The following is a 16,844-nucleotide window of genomic DNA, read 5'->3' as shown; positions in this document are numbered from 1 at the left end:
TAACAGGATCCCTGGGTGGCGCAGCGGTTTGGCGCCTGCCTTTGGCTCAGGGCATGATCCTGGAGACCTGGGATCGAATCCCATGTCGGGCTCCTGGTGCATGGAGCCTGCTTCTCCCTCTGCCTGTGTCTCTGCCTCTCTTTCTGTGTGACTATCATAAATAATAAATAAAAATTGAAAAAAAATTTGTGAGTAGCAGTCCTTCATCAAATATATCTTTTGCAAATATTTTTTCGCAGTCTGTGGCTTCTCATTTTCTTGACATTGCCTTTCACAGAACAAAAGGTTTTAATTTCAGTGAAGTTCAGCTTATCAGCTATTACTTTCGTGGGTTGTGCCTTTGGTATTTAATCTAAAAAGTCATCACCATATCCAAGGTCATCTAGATTTTTTTTTTTATAATGAGCTTTTTTTTTTTTAAAGATTTTATTTATTCATAGAGACACACACACAGAGAGAGAGAGAGAGAGAGGCAGAGACACAGGCAGAGGGAGAAGCAGGCTCCCTGCATGGAGCCCGATGTGGGATTCGATCCTGGGACTCCAAGATCACTCCCTGGGCCTAAGGTAGGTGCCAAACCGCTGAGCCACCCAGGGATCCCCAATTCTCAGAGTTTTTAATGTTTAAATTATAATGTACTAAATAAATATTACTTTTTCCATCCTTTTACTTCCCTGTTCATATATCACCACCAATTAGAGAGTTTTTTTAATGTTCTGACAAAATTTTTCCAAGTTTTAAAATTTAGGGGAGCCCGGGTGGCTCAGTTAAGCTTCCAATTCTTGGTTTTGGCTCAGGTGATGATCTCACGGTTTGGGAGACAGAGCTCTATGTCGGGATCTATGCTCAGCAGAGAGTCTGCTTAAAGATTCCATCCTTTTGCCCCTCCCCTACTTATGCTTGGATGCTCTCTCTCTCTGTCAAATAAATAAATCTTTTTTTAAAAGTTGGGTTTTTTTTTTTAAGATTTTATTTATTTATTTATTTATTTATTTATTTATTTATTTATTCATGAGAGACAGAGAGAGAGAGAGGCAGAGACACAGGCAGAGGGAGAAGCAGGCTCCATGCAGGGAGCCCGACGTGGGACTCGATCCCGGGACCCCAGGGTCACGACCTGAGCTGAAGGCTGACATTTAACCACTGAGCAACCCAGGTGCCCCTTAAACAAAAAAAGTCTTAAAATTTAAAGATCATGGAATTATAGTTACTGGGATCATTTTTGCATCACTGCAGCTCGCAGGGTCATTTCTGTCGTTCTGCACTACTGTACAAAGCAAAGACCACTTGTACAGCAAAATGTTGATAATGGGAAAGTGGCAAAATTATTGGCAACTTGTAATTTGTTCTTTTTTTTTGTATTTTTTTAAGTATAATTCCATAAACATGTATTGACTTTGTAATTTAAAAAGCAACGGAGGGATCCCTGGGTGGTGCAACGGTTTGGCGCCTGCCTTTGGCCCAGGGCGCGATCCTGGAGACCCGGGATCAAATCCCACATCAGGCTCCCGGTGCATGGAGCCTGCTTCTTCCTCAGCCTGTGTCTCTGCCTCTCTCTCTCTCTCTCTCTCTGTGACTATCATAAATAAATAAAAAAAATAAAAATAAAAAGCAACGGAAACATCATAAAAATTTTCAAAGAAAAAAAGTGTACAATATTGCTGTGGATATAAACACTTGAAAATGCCCGTTAGGTCTTTTGGGGTGTAGGGAGGAGGTTCTGAGGAACTGATACTGATCTTTTGTGATTAAATACTATCAGTATAATGGAAACATACCATGATTGATTAAACTTCATGGTCTAAAAAAAAGTAGAATCAATAGCCCAATTAAAAAATTGAAAAATCAGTGTGAACTGATTATGCAGCTCAGTTACTACCAAAAGTTGCAGCAGCAGCAGCCATTTGATTTAACCCTTAGATAGACTCATATCATGCAGATTTGGTTTTTGGGTTTGTTTGTTTTTTAGGTTTTATTTTTATATAATCTTTCCTTCCAATGTGGGGTTCGAACTTTTATAGCCCCAAGATCAAGAGTCACACATTCCACCAACTGAGCCAGCTAGGCACCCCTCCTCCAGATTTGGTTTTTAAAATGTTTTCTGCAACAAGGGAGTAAGGACTTGTAGTAGTTAATTCCACATCTTGAGGCAGGGGAAAAAAAACAAGAAGGAGCTAGATCTGTATTACCTAATAGAACTATACTTCAGCCCAAATTATGACCATTTGTTTTTTGGTTTTGCCTTTGGTTTTTCTTTTTTTTTTTTTTTAAGATTCCATCCATGTATTCATGAGAGACACAGAGAGAGGCAGAGACACAGGCAGAGGGAGAAATAGGCTCCATGCAGGGAGCCTGATGCGGGACTCGATCCCAAGACCCCAGGGTCACACCCTGAGCCGAAGTCAGACACTCAACCACTGAGCCACCCAGGTGCCCCAATTATGACCATTTGAACATCAGTAAGAAAATAGTGAATATAGTAAGTTGAAATACATTGAGTCTATTATAGGTCAAAGTTCCTCATGATCCTCAAATGGAAAAGTTAATACAGAGTATACAGCTTAGTGGTTGTGATACACAAGGTTGGCTGTACTAGGATATGATGGTAGTAGGATCTACTTTGTTGTTTAAATGAGGAACTGGTAATATACGGGTAGTTCACTTCTATTAAGTTTATGAGTGTCATGTGTAGCTCTCTCTCTCTCTGTTAAGAAGGATGAGTATGAGGAACTAGAGGAACTCAAGATCATAATTCAATGGTTCTAAAGTACCTATTGTCCCACATTTTAACATCTCTAAAAGTGTCGTACATCTTATACTAAACAATGTAGATGAATTCCAGAGAATAGCCGAAACCACATCAAGACAAGGAAGCCCTGATGATCAGCACTGACTGTCACAAAAAGAAGACATTGTTCCAAGATGATGGCTCATCTAAAGTCCCCAGGAGGGGCGCTAACTGGGCCAAATTGAGTCCATCACTCAGGAGAGGAAATCTCTAGATAACCCTACAGACCATGAGATATTATTGAGGTATAAATAAATTTACAGGGGAGCCCGGGTGGCTCAGCAGTTTAGCGCTGCCTTCAGCCCAGGGTGTGACCTCGGGTTCCCAGGACCGAGTCCCACGTTGAGCTCCCTGCATGGAGCCTGCTTCTCCCTCTGCCTGGGTCTCTGCCTCTCTCTCTGTGTCTCTCATGAATAAATAAATAAAATCTTTTTTAAAAAAAATTAAATTTGCAGTAATGCAAACAATGTACCCCGTGATGGTGGATAGTGCAAAGTTTGTTGGAAAACATCTCATCTCAAGGAAGATAGTGCTTGTGTAAATAAATGATCGTAGACACATGTAGCTACATGTATCTTACAAGAAAGATATTAAGCTTAAAAGTCTTATGAGCAAGCAAAGGTCAAATATAAAAGTGGACCCAGCCAGTTGACTGTAGCTTGCATGTGAATCACCTAAAAAGCAGCAATTAAGGCTGAGTCCCATCCGCCAACCTGTGACCTCCCTTTCTCTTCTGTGTGTTCAGATGTCTATGACCCTAAGAGGGTGTGGAGATGAGCGTTACCATAACCTCAGCAAGGTAGCAACACAAGTATTGTAACCCTAGGGAGCATTTGAACAAATGTAGGGGGTAAAAATGAAGAAGTTAATTAGGAGAAGGTTAATATTTTAGATTAGAGTATAAGGAGAAATACATTTTATAATTCTTGTGTTTTTGATGGCTTTTTAATGTATTTGGATCAGTCACACTAAATTTGTTAATCGTAGTTCACATTGTTCATGAGATTAAATTGTGACTCGTATTTAAGCATTTAAAAAAAACTAATTTTCGGGCAGCCCGGGTGGCTCAGCGGTTTAGCGCCGCCTTCAGCCCAGGGTGTGGTCCAGGAGACCCAGGATGGGGTCCCGCATCAGGCTCCCTGCATGGAGCCTGCTTCTCCCTCTGCCTGTGTCTCTGCCTCTCTCTCTGTGTCTCTCATGAATAAATAAATAAAATCTTAAAAAAACCAAAATAAAATAAACCTAATTTTCAAACGTGTCTGTTAGATATACAGATGTAACTATAGGAGTGACAAAGTGCAGGTAGCAGTGAGTGCCCCTCTGCAAGCACAGGAAATCCTCGGATGGTGTGGAATTGTATCGGCAAGTACCTGAGAGGGATTAGTGCTCTCAGCAGCCCCTTAAAGGATACCTGCGAGCAGACCATATGTGACGTACATTATTGGAGAATGGGGCCACATTAAATCCATTTAGGACAAGGTGGACAAATGAATGAACTTTGTGAGTTGTGTGCACTAGTAATTAAACAAGATGATTGAGCTTTTATAAAATTGCACAATTTTAGTCACAATGATTTTTCCCCAAATCCCCAAAGCCCCAAGGAACACAGGCTATATAATTGTAAATTAGTCCATTTAATAGCCAAAACTGATGAACCCACCCTCGCTACAAAACTCGTGGTGGTACTCAAACATTCTTCTTTCCTTCAGCTATAAAATAGTTCTCTCAGAAGATGCTGGTCCTTAGTAGCTACCGTCCATACTATGGATCCTGATGGCAATGGCACGTCAGAGCGTTCAAGAGAAGGGCCTACTACTGAGGGCAGGGGCACCTGGGTGGCGCGTCGGTTGAGTGTCCAACTCTTGATTATGGCTCAGGTCATGATCTCCAGGTTGTGGGATTGAGCCCCGAGGTGGGCTCAGGGAGGAGTCTGCTTGTCCATCTCCCTCTGTCCTCCCCCTGCTCTCTCGCTCTCTCTCTCTCTCAAATAAATAATAAATAAATAAAGTCTCTATTTAAAAAAAGAGAGGGGGGGGGGACGCCTGGGTGCCTCAGGGGGTGAGGATTGCCTTTGGCTCGATCCCGGGGTCCTGGGATCGAGTTCCGCATCAGGCTCTGCCCCCTCAGTGCGGAGTCTGCTCATCCCTTGCCCTCTCCCCCTCCCCCTGTGCACACTTGCTCTCTCTTTTTCTCTCAAATGAATAAAATATATATATATATATATTTATTGATTTATTTATTCATGAGAGAGAGAGAGAGAGAGGCAGAGACACAGGCAGAGGGAGAAGCAGGCTCCATGCAGGGAGCCCGACGTGGGGACTCGATCTGGGGTCCCCAGGATCCCACCCTGGGCCGAAGGTGGCGTTAAACCGCTGAGCTACTGGGGCTGCCCCTCAAATGAATAAAATATTTTTTAAAAAGAATGAGGGTAGAACACAATCATAGCCATTATTTTATTTGAGCCTGATGACAACTCCATGAAGGTCATTGTTATCCTCATTTTGGGAATGACATGAGAGGTTCGGAGACATTGATTTGCTCGAGTTTTCACAGCTGTGCCAGAGCTGAATCCAGAACTGGATTTCTGGCTTCTGTCTTGTTTGATGGTCTCTTCTCTGTACCATTTCCTGTGCAAAACTCAGGATTTCATTTGAGTCTAAACAAATGTTTCTCAATTTCCTATTTTTCATATGGCCCCCCCAGGAAGCCTTTTTTCAGAGATCTTTTTTGGGAATGGTCTCCCTCATAGACTGTATGTCTGTTTGGGTACTAAATGTACATTGTGCTTGTTTACATAAAAAGAGAACTTGGCACCCCTTTAGATCTGATATCACCCCTTTTGAGAATGCTTGGTCTAGAGGGCCAGGCTCTTTGATTTGTTTATTTAGGGGCAAAGGTGAAGGGGCTGGTCTGTCAGTGAGATTGAAGCACTCCCTGGTCAATCCTGGGGGACCATACTTCATAGCCTGGGAAACACAGTTTAAAACCCCTTACTACTACTACTACTACTACTACTACTATTACTACTTTTTTTTTTTTTTTTGAGAGAGAGAGAGCAAGCCCAAGTGAGCACATGCACACAGCAGGGGACGGGGAGAGGGTGAGATTGAGAATCCTAAGCAGGTTCCACACCCAGTGAGAAGCCCAATGCGGGGCTTGATCCCATGACCCTGAGACCATGACCTAAGATCACCAATCCAGCCAAAATCAAGAGTCAGACGCCCAGCCGACTGAGCTGGGCAGGTGCACCACCCTCTACTTCTTTTAAGAGGCAGATTATTAGCCGCAAATCATCCTTGGCCACGGGTAAGTAGCCAGCAAGGAGGTACATTGTTCCCTTCCTATGGTGGAACTGTAAATTGTACTGGGAGTTTTTTCCTTGGTGAAGAGTTAGGCACGCCACTCTGTCGTCCTTGGAATTTCTAAGGAAATTTTGTTGCTTAATACCATCTGATTAAGTTCAATATATGATCATTTAGGAACTGTAATTATGTGGTGGCAATAAGATGAGCCTGGTGTTCAGTGGGAAAGTAGACTGTTGAAAGCAAGGAACGTTTCATGGTCCTCAGAGGCAAGGCCATCTGTCCCGTGGGCTGAGCCATGTCGCTCAGAGGGGCAGCAGGACATGCCACATGGTGCAATGACTGCCATGTGGAAATGGGTGACTGAGATATCACAGGGACAAGGCCTCCTTGTGATTCAGGTTCCCATACTGGGAGTGGGCAACAGTGAGGTATGCCAAAGTGTTGGGGATCACGAAGAACAGAAACCGTCATGGTCATGGACAGAAATCCTCAGGCTTCTGAGGACAGGAAACTCGGGAGAGGAACAACACTGCTTAGGATCTCTAATTCCATGCCCAGCAATAGGCCTGAAATGGATACTAAAGAGATCTTCAAGGGGCACCTGCCTGGCTCAGGTGAAAGAGCAGGTGACTCTTGATCTTGGGGTTGTGAGTTTGAGCCCCAGGTTGGGTGTAGAGATTACTTAAATAAACATTTTTTAAAACATTCTTCAAGGGATGTCTGGGGCCTCAGCGGTTGAGCATCTGCCTTTGGCTCAGGTTGTGATCCCAGAGTCGTGGGATCAAGTCCCACATCGGGCTCCCTGCAGGGAGCCTGCTTCTCCCTCTGCCTGTGTCTCTGCCTCTCTCTGGGTCTCTCATGAGTAAATAAATTAAAAAAAAAAATCTTCAAGCACTTAGCTACTGTGTCTCATTGGAGCTGAACTTGGTTTCTTACCTCTGCTTCTCTTGGCATGTCTGCCCCTTCCTCTTCTCTATAGACCCACTGCTTCTGCCCACAGATGACGGCTTCCAGCCCCTGGCCGGGGATCTTCAGGCTCAGTGCCCCCCACTGGCTAGCATCAGGCTCGGAGCCTCTCGGCGTGTCCCTTGAAGGCCACACTGTGGCTGAGCGGCCAGTGGGCGGCCTGCCTTGGGGGGCTGACTGTCCCTGGCCCCCCCGGGAGCCCTTGGGAGCAGCGCCCCTGAACAGTCAAGGTAGAACAGAGCAGGGTCCCAGAAGGGGAGGTCACCAGCCGAGCAAGTGCTTAGGGCCGGGAGCGGGGCTCCCCACGGCCTGCCGCTGCCTTGCGGTCACCGCCGGTGGCTCTCCAGGTCCCCAGCGTGTCTGCTGGCTCCTCCCCTCCAACAGGCTGCCTGCGGGGTATGCAGCTCCGTGGGGGGCCTGCCCGGCCAGGGGGGCTGGGGGGCTGAGGCTGCAGGTCCCCTCTTGCAGAGGGCCCGTGGCGCACCCACTGTGGGTGTGGGTTCCCCGAGCACCTGCTTCCCCCTCTAGGCCTGGCTTACTTGGCTCTGGCAGTATATGACCCCGGGTCAGGGCTCGAGGCCTGCATGGGTCCCCGCAGGGCCTGCTTCTCCCTCTGCTGTGTCTCTGCCTCTCTCTGGGTCTCTCAGGAATAAATAGGTAACATCTTAAAAAAAAAAAAAAAGTATATGAACAAGCAGAGATTACTTAAAAAAAGAAAAGGAAAAAGAAAAAACACGTAGAGAAAAAAGAAAAAAGAAAACACATAGAGAAGTATCTGAAGGAATTGTGTCAGTCCTGGTTTTGCTGCAACAACAAACTAAATTGCTTTCCTTTCACAGAAGTCCTTTCTTCGTGGATTTTGTTGTTTTTCGTGTACAGTGAACTTCAAGCTTGTTCAGTGTGGCTAAGAGTACCTTTTATGTAGGTTCTGGAATAGTGGTTCTCGAGCCATCTGCACTGAAGGACCAGTCTGTGTCTCTATTTTAATTTTTTATTTTAATTTTTTTACACTTTTTATTTTATTATTTTTTATTATTTTTAAAAATAATAAAATTTTATTTTTATTATTATTTTATTTTATTATTATTTTAAGATTTTATTTGTTTATTCGTGAGAGACACAGAGAGAGAGAGAGGCAGAGACACAGGCAGAGGGAGAAGCAGGCTCCATGCCAGGAGCCTGAGGTGGGACTCTATTCCCGGTCTCCAGGATCACGCCCTGGGCTGAAGGTGGCGCTAAACCACTGAGCCCCCCAGGATCCCTTTTTTACACTCTTTAAATTTGAATTCAATTTGCCAACACACAGCATCACCCCCAGTGCTCATCCCATCATTTGCCCTCCTCAGTGCCTGTCACCCAGCAACCCCATCCCCCTGCCCTATGTGTGTGTTTTAGTTTGCAGCCCAGACCGAGGTGTGGGTCTGCTGTTCAGAACCGGTTGGCAGCTCACACTATGTGCTGAACTCCCCAGCCACGCTCCCCGGCACCCAGACTCTTCTAGAAGATGCAGCCACTGACCATGCTCTTGGACATCCGGACAAGGGCCACCTGCTGTAAGCCCTGCTCAGCACACACTGTCAAGGGCAGGGCTTGGCTCCATGCAGGCCAGCAACAAGCAGGTAGGGGCACGACCCCGGTCTGTACAACACACTTTAAACACCTCTGTTCTCTGACTGTGTGTGTGCACGTGTGTGTGGCCCGAAAGCAGGCGATTCAGAGCAATCACATTATTTGCTTCTGGGTTAAACCTAGCACGCTCTGCTCACGCACAGTGCTGAATGAAGCCAGGGGCTTATCAAGGGTGGAGTGTCGGCCTCGGTGACTCAGGATTCTTCAACCACACGAGGAAACAGTTCAGTATGGACTTTGGGGCCCTGGCTGGTGTGTTAAGGGGACAGTGTTGTCCTGGCTACTGAGAACGTCAGTATGATTCTAGGTCCAGTTCTTGCCTCATCTGCATGCAGATGGATTTTAATGTCTTAAAGCCCCAGGTAAGGAGGAGGACAGTAGCTGGAAGTAAGCCAACGAGAGACCAACATGAAAGCTCCAGTGGCTTCTTGTCCTGGCCACCAGCCTGGCGGGAGGGCTGTGCCCCCCTCGTGAGGCCTGGAGATGCTGGAAGGGAGGCAGCTGCCGGCCCAGGCCCGGAGCAGGGTGGTCTGTCGCCGTCGGCAGGGTGGTAGGGGGGGGCGGTGTGCAGGTGGCCAGGTGAAGGCAGGAAGCCCCTGGGACGCAGCTTCAGCACCCACGCGCGCCCTCTCGAGGGAGATGGGGTCTCCTTGCACCCCTTGCTCGGCTAGAAACCACGTAGGAGTGAAACAAAGACAAGTGCACGGTGTGAACGCTGCCTTAGCAGAGCTCTGGGTTCACTGCTGCTTGTAAAACCTACAGCAGCAGAGAATCATGTTTTAAGAGCAATTTAGTAAAGGTGTAGGTCAGATGAAGGAGAGATACGGAAAGGCTTGAATCCCCATCTGGGTGCGTGTGGAACGTAGGTGCTATTTGCTCAACACAACAACTCACTTAGTTAGCAAGTGTTTATGGGGCACCTCTCACGCACCGAGGACTGTAACTAGGTACGCAGTGCAACCACTACCCTGCTCCTCGCCACCACACCCCTAAGAGCCTAGTCTCGCAGGGAAGTTAGGCTCCTAACTGATTGCAAGGAGGTGAGTTGAGGGCTAGGACGCTGATGCTCAGTGCTACAGGAGCATGTAACAGGGAGCCTACATGGTCAAGGAGTCCAGGGAAAGCCCGAGAGAAGTAAAATATAAGCGTAAGGAAATCATTTTTTTTAAAGTTTGGAAGTATTTATTTTTATTTTTTTTAAGTCATCTCTACACCCAACATGGGGCTCAAACTCATGACCCTGAGATCCGAGGAGCTGCATGGTCTACAGGCTGAGCCAGCCAGACGCCCGGGAAGTCATGTTTCATGGCTGTAGGACTCATTATCTTTATTGAAAGATCTGCTTCTGGGAGTCCCTAGGAAGATGTGATTCAGTAGATGTAGCCAGATAGCTCAGGTAAGGATAGCTCAACAACCAATGACAAGCCTCATGCTATCTTCCTTCTTCCACACCAGAAAGTATTGGGCAAAGGTCATCCAGCACACCTGGTAGATATGGACCCTCCCCAAAGGCCACAAGATGGCAGTGTAACCATTAACATAGTTCCTCTCCCTCATTTATTATTATTATTATTACTATGATTATTATTTTAAGATTTTATTTATTCCTGAGAGACAGAGAGGCAGAGACACAGGCAGAGGGAGAAGCAGGCTCCCTGCGGGGAACCGACGTGGGACTCGATCCTGGGACCCTGGGGTCACGCCCTGGGCCGAAGGCAGACGCTCCACTGCTGAGCACCCAGATGTCCCTATTATTACTAGTATTTTAAGAAAGCTCTCTGCCTAGCTTGGAGCTTGAACTCACGACCCCAAAATCAAAAGTCCCATGCTCCACGGACTGAACCAACCAGGCACCCCACCCCACAAATACTTATTGAATAAGGTTTTAAATCGTTTACTCGTAATTGAATTGTAGTGCATTTGTTTAAAAAAAAAACAAAAAACCTTAAACATATGAACTGAATTTAAATGGATTTTTACCGATGTGGTTCTCAGGTGATGAGAAAAACATCTTCATCTTTAGGGTGCATAACACCCTAATAATATCTTGGGGCACCTGGGTGGCTCAGTCAGTTGAGCATCTGACTCTTGGTTTCCACCCAGGTTGTGATCTCGGGAAGGAAGAGGAAATAAGACCAGGTACAGCAGCCTGTTGCGAGCACAAGACAGAGTCCTACTTGAATAGTTATTGAGCACATACAGTATATGAACCTCGCAAGATGTTCTGTGATTACATATCACCACTGTAAAAATGTTTGTTAGAATTTCACTTATGATATTATTAAACCTGGAACCACCTAATTTGTGGTTTTTCCCTTATTCTAAAGCTAAGCACTCTGGCACCTTCAGGCCACTTGATTAATTAATAATTAACTACAAGGTTCTCATTCCATCTTCCTTCCTGAAGGAGAGATGTCAGCCCCCAGCACCAAAGCAACTGGAAGCAAAGTGAGGAAGTACAGTTGCACAGGCAACGGGCCTCATGTCAGGGTTTGCCCAGGACGGGGGTCGGGAGGTGCTGGAATGTAAGATTTTCACTGTTAAAACCGGGGCAAGGCCTGGCCAAACTAGGATGAGTTACTCTACTGAGTGTAAAGAAGCAGGATGAGACATAGAGGGATTGGAGAGAGGATGATGGAGGAAATGCAGTAAAATATTAACAATTGAGACATCTGGGTCAAGGGGTTGTAAGAGTTCTTTATACGATTCTTGCAACATTTTTTGTAGGTTTATGTCTATTTAATAAGCAAACAAAAAATCAACAGCAAGTTATCTTCTTGATGGAGTGATTGGGCTCTGGGATCAGATAAAACAGGGACTCAAATCCCTATTTTCTACTAACTAGGTGCATGATACTGGGCAGGTCACTTAACTCCCCTGAGACTCAGTTTTCTCATCTATAAGATGGGCATAGTACTGCTAATGGTACCTAATTATTGTGAAATTATAATTGTGAAATTATTGTTATGTGGCTTAACTGAGATGATCTGTGTATAATACTTGGCACAGTGCCTGGTTCATAAGTGATAAACAGCCTTTATGAGTTATATTTATTGATATTTACCATATTACAAATTAAAACTGAGATACTAAAAAAATAAAAAATAAAACTGAGATACTTTTAAAATATTTAATTCCTTTAAAGATCTCAGGGAGCCAGGGATCAGGCTGGGCTTAGAACGTCCTGGAAACCCACACAATTCAAAATGGTGGTGTGGCCCAGTGGAGCTGGGGATCCTAAAATCGTTTAAAAATAATAAAAATCTGGGCAGCTCCAGTGGCCCAGTGGTTTAGCGCCGCCTGCAGCCCAGGGTGTGATCCTGGAGACCCAGGATGGAGTCCCATGTCAGGCTCCCCCGCAGGAGCCTGCTTCTCCCTCTGCCTGTGTCTCTGCCTCTCTCTCTCTCTCTCTGTATCTCTATGAATAAATAAATAAAATCTTTATAAATAAATAAATAAATAAATAAATAAATAAATAAATAAAATAAAAATCTATTGGGGCACCTGGGCGGCTCAGTCTGTTAAGTGTCTGCCATCGGCTCAGGTCATGATCCTGGGGTCCTGGGATCAGTTCTGCATTGGGCTCCCTGCTCAGTGGGGAGCCTGTTTTCCCTCTCCCCCTGCCTCCCTCTCCCTCTGCTGCTCCCCCTGCTTATGTGTTCCTGCACTCCCGTTCTCTGTTAAATAAATAAATAAAATCTTTTAAAAAGTCCGTTAAATTGTACACCTGAAATACCTGAAACACTGTATATTAACTATTGGGTTTTTTTTTTTTAATTTTTTTAATTTTTTATTTATTTATGATAGTCACACAGAGAGAGAGAGAGGCAGAGACACAGGCAGAGGGAGAAGCAGGCTCCATGCACCGGGAGCCTGATGTGGGATTCGATCCCGGGTCTCCAGGATCGCGCCCTGGGCCAAAGGCAGGCGCCAAACCGCTGCGCCACCCAGGGATCCCGACTATTGGAATTAAAATAAATAATAAATAAAACTAATGCAAATTGCAAGCCTATTATATGTTGATATAATTTTTATGCAAAGTAACTTTATTTTCATTAAAAAATCTGGTAAGAAGATGGCTTTGTTTTACATTTTTGCAGATCTCATGTGTGGCTAGTAGAATACAGTGGGTTCTCATATCTGCTTCTGTCTTTGAACTATTACTGTATATTTTTTTGTAAAAATACATGAAGAAAATCCAGCTTCGCATAGATACGTAGCTTAAAGAGGAGTATTTGGGGGTGCTTTTTTGGCTAAGTTGGTAGAGCATGTGACTCTTGATCTCAGGGTCACAAATTCAAGACCCATGTGGCCTGGAGCTTATTTATTTTTTTAAATTTATTTATTCATGAGAGACAGAGAGAGAGAGCGTGAGGCAGAGACACAGGCAGAGGGAGAAGCAGGCTCCATCCAGGGAGCCCGATGCAGGACTCGATCCTGGGTCTCCAGGATCATGCCCTGGGCCAAAGGCAGGCTCTAAACCACTGAGCCACCCAGGGATTCCAGGCCTGGAGCTTACTTAAAAAAAAAAAAAAAAGAAGAAGAAAGAAAAAAAAGAGTATTTTAATTTTTTTCAGATAATTGTGGTATTTTTCTTCTTTGATATTACACCAAAAGTCAAGAAAGTGATGCTTTTTAAAAAGGTTAGTTGGAATTTGCAATCATGTCGATTAACTTATCAAACTCTGTTCATTGATTATTGATGAGCCTGAATATTTTATTCAGTGTTTGACTTGGATTCAGATATCTTCTTTTGTAGCTTACATTTTCCTGACCTCAGCCCAGTTTTCTATTGGAATGTTTTCTTTGGTTTGGTTTGATCTTTTCTTATTAAAGAGGCACATAGTATGTGGGGTAAGATTTTAATCTCTGAAGTCATGCTGCTTAAATTCATGCTTAGTATCTGGCACTTAATAGCTGTGTGACTTTAGGAGAGTTTTAACAATTTCTCTGTGCTTGTTTTATCACCTGAAAATAAAGATAATAGTGAAACCCACCTTGCAGGGCTTGAATGAGATAATAGGCATGTTATGGACTGAATGTTTGTGCTCCTCTCCCTTATATAATGAAATGTTGAAACTTTACCACCTAATCTGATGGTATATTAGTAGGCAGGGCCTTTGGGTAATAATTAGGATTAGATGAGTCCATAATGGTGGAGACCTCCTGGATGGGATTAATGCCCTTAGGAAAGAACTTGTTCCCTTTCTGCTTTGTCAGTTGAGGATACAATGAGAAGTTGGCAGCCTGCACCCCAGAAGAGGGCTGAAGGGCTGATACTAGAACTGAACCATGTTGGCACCCTGACTGTGAGCCTCCAGAACTGTGAGAAATACATTTCTGTTGTTTATAAGCTATTGAGCTTATGAAATTTTGTTTATAGCAGCCTGAATGGACTAAGACAATGTATAAAGTGCTTAGAACAGTGCCCATAGCGAGTTTACAAGTGAGCATTTGCTAGTATTATGGTTTTTCTTTTTTGAAAGATTTTATTTATTTATTCATGAGAGACACACAGAGAGAGAGGCAGAGAACCAGGCAGAAGGAGAAGCAGGCTCCATGCAGGGAGCCCGAAGTGGGACTCGATCCCGGGCCTCCAGGATCAGGACCTGGATTGAAGGTGGCGCTAAACCGCAGAGCCACCTGGGCTGCCCCATATAATGTTTTTTTTTTTTTTAAATATATTAATCATCTAAAACTCAGTGCCCTCTGGACATTTCCATTCTGACACCTGACAGGTGGTGCCTATTCAAAAGTTTCCAACATGAATTTCTTTTATTTATTTATTTTATTTTTATTTTTACTTTTTTAAAGATTTTATTTATTTATTCATGAGAGACACATAGAGAGAGAGGCAGAGACACAGGCAGAGGGAGAAGCAGGCTCCCTGTGGGGAACCCGATGCGGCACTTGTTCCCAGGACCCCGGGGGTCATGCCCTGAGCTGAAGGTAGACGCTCAACCCCTGAGCCATCCAGGTGTCCTCCAACATGAATTCCCCCCCCCCCCCATAGCTATTATATTGGCAAAGGATCAGGACACAGGTCATCTACCCTTATTACTAGGGCCAGGAACATAGGATCTGTCCTTTTTCCCGTCATCTTTTTATGCCTAACTGGTGAGTAAAACATGCCAAATCTTCCATGAAAATAACAGTTTAATCTCCCTGTTTGTATTTTATTAATTTAGTCCTCATGTTTTATTAGTCTAATACATTATTTCTTTAGAGCATAGGATAGAATTGCAGGAATTGTGGGAGAGTGACCCACAGAGGGTTTTTACAGTGAGAAGAGGATAAGGAGTAGGATCCCAGGGAACCCTAAAATGAAAGAGGAGAGGTAGCACAGAGCCCAGAAAGAGGATTGGGCAGGAAGAGAAGAATAAGGCAGTGATTGCCACTGAAGCATTTGATTTACTTTTGCTTACGGAGGAATTACTTCCATTTATTTTTCTTAAAACTTATGAATTCTGCTTCTTCATTCTGGAAAAGACTAATAAGCAATTGATCTTATCCATGTTGGACTCAGCCTAGGTACAGGTGAAAGATCATTAGAGCGGTGGCTCAGCCCTTTCTTTTTTTTTAAAGTACTATTTCTTTTATTTATTTATTTTTAAAAAAAAATTTTTTTAAATTTTATTTTATTTATTTATGATAGGCACACAGTGAGAGAGAGAAAGAGGCAGAGACACAGGCAGAGGGAGAAGCAGGCTCCATGCACCGGGAGCCTGACGTGGGACTCGATCCCGAGTCTCCAGGATCGCGCCCTGGGCCAAAGGCAGGCGCCAAACCGCTGCGCCACCCAGGGATCCCTATTTCTTTTATTTTTAAAAAATATTTTATTTATTCATGAGAGACGCAGAGAGAGAGAGGGGGTGGGCAGAGACACAGGCAGAGGCTGAAGCAGACTCCACACAGGGAGCCCCACGTGGGACTGGATCCCAGGTCTCCAGGATCATGCCCTGGGCTGAAGGGGGCGCTAAACCCCTGAGCCATCTGGGCTGCCCTCAGCCCTTTCTTTATTGGGAAATGTTGGGCAAATGAGAACTCTGGAACTTCAATTTCTTCATTGGTTAAAAGATGTATAATGAGTTTGTTGACAGGAGAAAATTAGAGTTCTGTGTATGAAAATAATTTGCAAAAAAAAAAAAAGCATTATATAAGATCAGGAAACATGGATATTTCTAGGTGCCAGGCCTTGTTTGAAAAGCCCAGATAGGGGCACCTGGGTGGTTCAGCAGGTTAAGTGTTTGCTTCTGCTCAGGTCATGGTCCCCCCTGGGCCTGGGATGGAGCCCGCTGCTGGGCTCTTGGATTTTCTCTTTTTAAAAGATTTTATTTACTTATTCATGAGAGACACACAGGGAGAAGCAGGCCCCATGCAGGGAGCCCAACATGGGACTCGATCCAGGGTCTCTAGGATCAGGCCTTGGCGCTAAGCCACTGGGCCACCCCGGCTGCCCTGCCATCAACCCTAAGATTAGGCACAAATATGGAAACTGAGCTTCAGAGAGTAAGTTAAATGGCCTGACCTAGACAAGACTCCACTCTTTACCTGGAGCATGTGCACGACCTATGAATACACTCTCTCTGATTTTAATTGTTAATTAAAATACATAGAACATTACAGAGTGGAGTTAGATATAAAATGGGATTGACCATATCTCTAGCTGGGCTATCAAGAGGCTGAATTCTGAGCTAAGTATTGAGAGCTAGTCCTTTTTTACTTCTTCTTTTTTTTTTTTGGTTACATTTTTGTTTGTTTGTTTGTTTATTTATTTATTTATTTATTGGTTACATCTTTAAAATTTGAATTCAATTTGCCAACATTCAGTGTGGCACCGGGTGCTCATCCAATCACGCGCCCTCCTCAGGGCCGTCACCCCGAGAGCTGGTCCTGAGAAGTAGCAGCAGCTGGATCCCACGGTGGGCCGTCCCTCCGGCATCCCTCCGGGAAGGGGGTCGGGGCGCTGGTTTCCTAGGAGGAAACCTAGGAGATGGAGACGGGGAACCTGAGAGCACCGAAGGCAAGCTACGGCCGGCTCGCGGCTCAAACTAGGGTGCTCGCCGCCGTCCCTGCGCACCCCGGGGCCCTCTGCATGCCGGGAGGGCGAATCTCCCGGGAGAGGGGCGGAGCCCACCTGTGACCCGGGGCTCCGC

The sequence above is a fragment of the Vulpes vulpes genome, chromosome 13 (genome assembly GCF_048418805.1).
Source record: "Vulpes vulpes isolate BD-2025 chromosome 13, VulVul3, whole genome shotgun sequence".
NCBI classification, from domain to species: Eukaryota; Metazoa; Chordata; class Mammalia; order Carnivora; family Canidae; genus Vulpes; species Vulpes vulpes.
The sequence above is the reverse complement of the archived record's forward strand: the minus strand, read 5'-3'. Positions refer to the sequence as shown.